This window comes from Penaeus vannamei, chromosome 32 (genome assembly GCF_042767895.1).
Source record: "Penaeus vannamei isolate JL-2024 chromosome 32, ASM4276789v1, whole genome shotgun sequence".
Classification (NCBI taxonomy): Eukaryota; Metazoa; Arthropoda; class Malacostraca; order Decapoda; family Penaeidae; genus Penaeus; species Penaeus vannamei.
Genome location: NC_091580.1, coordinates 13795855 through 13800753, shown reverse-complemented (window position 1 = coordinate 13800753; position 4899 = coordinate 13795855). Strand labels below are relative to the sequence as shown.

Here is a 4899-nt window from a genome sequence, read left to right as displayed (position 1 = left end):
GTTATACCAACATATTCAGGTTATTTACGTTTTCTTTTATGATATTGTGAGATTTTTAAAGATGCAGTGGTTTACTGTCTTTTACCGCTAAAGACACCTTTCGTTAAAATAATATTTCCGTGCAAAATACCTGTCTACTCAGTAAGACGATGTGAAACGAAAGCACTTAAAAAATAATAATATTTCCAACTCTCCTATATATATCTTTTTAACAACTTGCGGAGTCCCAGTACTTTTATATTTTTATGGTATTTCTTTGGGTAACTACAGAAACGTTTACAAATCTTCGTGTTGTCCTTCAGAACGTACGGGTGTCAGTCGTGTATCCAACATAGTTTTAAGGTTATATTTTTATAGTTTCAAAGTATATCATAAAATTTTATAATGCCATTGACCTGGGTCCACCGTCACATTCTCGCCAGAATTTGACTAAATAAGAATAGAAAATAGGAATCAATCCTGACTGATCCAGTAATGCCTTTTGCTCAGACCTGACTCATCGTCTGCGATTTTCGTGTTTGAAATACTTCCATGTGTTTATTTCTCTCCGCCTTCTCTCACGTCTTTTTTCTCTTTTCTCTCCTCTTTCCGCTCCTGTTCCAAGATTCCTCCTCTTCTGAGTCACCTTAACCCTCCTCTCTCCTCCTCTGTTCTCTAATTACTAACATTCCTCCTCCTCTCTACTTTCCCGATCCCACCTCCCTCCTCCTCCCCCCCTCCTCTCCTCCTCTCTTTTGTCCTCTCTACTCCTCCCTCTACCACTACCTACCACCCTCTCCTCCTCCCTTCCTCCTCTTTATTCTCCTCCACCCCCACCACCATACCGCTCCTATACCCCTCCTCTCTACTCTCTTTATCACTCCTTCCTCCTCTCTCCTACCCTCCTTGCCTCCCACCTTCCTCCTCCTCTCACCTCACCACCTCCCCTACTCCCTACTACCTCCTTCCCTACTACCTTTTCTCCTCACCTCCCTCCCCTTTCCCACCTCCTCCCTCCTGCCACCCTGTCCCCCTCCTAACTCCCATGCCCTCTCGTTCTCACCCCCTACACCCCCCCCCCTTCCTCTCTCCCTACCGTTCTCACCTCCTACTGCAAACTCCTCCTCTCCCCCTCCTTTTCCCATCTCCCTCCATCCCCCTACCTCCTCTCTTCTCCCTCTGCCCTCCACCCCTCCTCCCCTGAGTCGTGGGAAATTCGCACACATCACGTGTGGTTCGTCACAAAAATGTTTGCACGCGACGTACCATGATTTAGAAGAGTATGGAAAATACTTATAGTGTAAAGAGAATGTTTTTGCGTGTTTATTCCATAGGTTCCTCGTTTTTCTTGATATTTGCTTCTCTGCACAAGACTGGAAGATGGCTGTTTAACAGACTGAACACGTGTTTAGTTTATCGAGAAATTAACTTATTTCGTTTTAGCTTCTTTCCATCTTTCATATTTTCATATTCTGTAAATAACAGATTACTTTTACATCTGTAAAATCATCCATGCATTTATTGTATTACAGTATTTCAAATAATCATTTTTAAATGTCCCTCATCTATTTACATCTATCTATCTATCTATCTATCTATCTATCTATCTATCTTTACACACGTATATATAAATAGGAAGATAGATAGATAGATAACTAGCTATCCTATTTAATGTATACATAAATGCGTTATTAGCTACACGTGGTTTGACTTCGGCCGTTAAACTCTAGCCGATATCTCTGCCAAGTAAGTACAGTACCATTTGGATAATAGTTACATTATTTTTTCATCTTCATATACATTATATAATTCCATATATTTCCTAATGATATTACATTTTTTCGTATAGTCTATAAAGAGTTATAAAAACGCTGAATTCCCTGCCTTAAGATGATTTAGATATGACACTGAATAGAAAACGGAAAGTTAACTTAATTTTCGTTTAAGTAAAGTGTTATAATACATTGAATCTTTAAGTTTGTAAGAAATATTCTATTAACGCAGATTTTCCTTATGATATCTGACACCAAACGCGTTATTTAACAGGTATGCATTGATGAAACGTCTTAAAACACACATACACTTTGCACAGGTAATTATGACCAGACTTAATGGACCTCAAATGACATAGTAATTAGCATGAGGTTGTTAATAATTATCACTCAGGGTGTGATGTATATTGTTTGATCGTCCATTCTTCATGAATTGATGTTTGCTTGATAAAAATGCTACAATTGGTCATTATATATATATATATATATATATATATATATATATATATATATATATATATATATATATATGTGTGTGTGTGTGTGTGTGTGTGTGTGTGTGTGTGTGTGTGTGTGTGTGTGTGTGTGTGTGTGTGTGTATATATAATATATATACATATATATATATATACACACACACATATATATATATATATATACATATATATATATATATATATATATATATATGTGTGTGTGTGTGTGTGTGTGTGTGTGTGTGTGTGTGTGTGTGTGTATGTATATATATATATATATATATATATATATATATATATATATATATATACATACATATATATACATATATAGATAGATAGAGATATGTACATACATATGTATATATATATATATATATATATATATATATATATATATATATATGCACACACACATATATATGCATATATATACATACATGCGTGTGTGTACATGTATGTGTTCCTGTGTGTGTAGGTGTGCGTGCGTGTGTGTGTGTGTGTGTGTGTGTGTGTGTGTGTGTGTGTGTGTGTGTGTGTGTGTGTGTGTGTGTATTTTTACCTATGCAAAGCTATCAAGATATACATGCAAACAAATACGTACATGTGTGCGGGCGTGTGTGTGTGTGTGTGTGTGTGTGTGTGTGTGTGTGTGTGTGTGTGTGTGTGTGTGTGTGTGTGTGTGTGTGTGTGTGTGTGTGTGTGTGTGTGTGTGTGTGTGTGTGTGCCGTGTATACCACTGACGCGGGCAAGTGATCCGGAAACGTGTGCTTGTGTCTACAGAAGTCTCTCGTTTTATCGCATATAGATAAGATTATAATATACCTGCAAATTGACAAAAGAGTCAGTAATATATCCAGACATCTCTTTTAGTCTTAAACGTAAATAATACAGTATATTTATTTTAGTTGTATTTCCGGCCATTTAAATGCCCGTAAACAATGGAATTAAAGGCCGCCTTGGGATCCCGGACCAACGCGGTCAACTTTTCCCGCGTGATTTGGAAAGTTGCAGTTTGGCTATATTTGAAGTCTAAATGCACCTAGAAGAGACATTTTTATAAATCTATACTTTTGAAACTAACCATTGTTATACTTATTTGTGGATTCAGCTGGTATTTTTTTCGCCTTATTTGGAGACAAAGTATTATAAACACATTCAGATAAACATAATATAACAGTTCATTTAAAGGTCTTTCCATAAACCAATCACTGACGAACACTCCAAGATACAAACCAATCATCAAAGAGCTTCTAAAATATCATCCAATCTGATACGAGCAATCTTGTAGCGGGAAATTTAAATCGACCAATCAGCGTTCTCTTCCCACACAGCTGATGTACCTCTTGTTTTCCCGCCAACCTCCAGAAGCATCAACAACGCGGCGTTAAACACACATCTAGAGGATTTTATACGTTTTTAAGTTACTTTTTAAACTTATTTGTGATATATAAGACTACTTATATAAAGGTAAGTTGTGAACTGTGATTAGTGTATATAGTAGTTAATTTAAGGTTTAAGGGATAGAATTAATGAAATGTAATGGGGGAGATGCAGCAGCTTGTCATGGCGTTTCGTCTGATGATTTCCTCGAAGCATTTTTTTCTGTTTCGTTTAAATTCCACTTTTTGTTACGATTATAAATTAAACAGACAGTCAGCCCGGTGATTAACACTGAATTACTCTATTCAGTTAAAAAGTTTGAGAATTTGGTCGTTTACTGAGGCTTGAGAACGGGAAATAGAACGAGTTTAGATCATAAAGTATTGCAAGTAAATCTTTCAACATTATTATATAAACCGGTCTAAATTGTGGTTTGATTTGCAGACAGGAACGATGTAAATAACATAGCCAGCATGTACATCGATCGTAATACAGCATGGACTAATATGTATAATATTCTAGTACGGATGTAGGCCTAACCTAAGCCTAGGAACCATTGGTATTCCATCCGCTGTCTATTTTGCGTTTCATTTAACTGCTGAGGTTTAGGTATCTTACTCTGAAGAGAAACCAGGGTACTCGCTGGTACTGAAGAATTATTTTTTATTTTATAAATTGGTGGTTTGTGCTTTAGTTGTATACACTGGCAAAATTGTATTTATTCTTGTGTCAAAGGAGATGATAGTTGATCATGAGACTACTGTAATATTTCATGGTAAGCTTTAGTTTCATATAGCCATCCAGTCTTGCAAATACTATTCCTTCTTTCAGTTAGCAATGCTGTAATGTGTGTGGTTATTCTTTACGGTAAGGACGCACTAAGTTCGGGCAAATTAAATGTATTCTTTTAGATGGCAAAATGTCGCTGTCATCGTTACAAGAAATAACCTGCAAACACTAACAATAACACCAGAAATTAATGTAAAAGATCACAGAAACCGCCACTCTCAGCCAAAGTTCACTCGGTGCTCCTGAGTTTTGGCTCTTTCTTGCCATGTATACGAGGATAAGACCATGTTGGGGGCAGAGCTCCCCATCAACCCTCCCCTCAAGCAGTGCCCAAAGACCACGTCCAGTCACGGCAACATATATTGAGGAATAATTTTTGTGATGTTGAGTGGAGAGTGCATCCATACTATTGACACTATTTGTGGCATTACCATTCATGTCTGCAGATTATTCCTTGTACCACGACTACAACTTTTTGTCCAACAAGAACATCATCTTCA

General features: G+C 37.0%; 1 protein-coding gene across 1 annotated transcript in view; it reads left to right on the top strand.

The window, feature by feature from the left end:
• The first annotated feature begins 3581 nt into the window (after positions 1 to 3581).
• Cdc6 (Cell division cycle 6) overlaps positions 3582 to 4899 on the top strand; it is a 15129-nt gene continuing 13811 nt past the window's right edge. The window contains exon 1 of the mRNA XM_027354465.2: positions 3582 to 3697. The gene's annotated coding sequence lies outside the window, so the exon portion shown is untranslated. The remainder of the gene's footprint in view (positions 3698 to 4899) is intronic.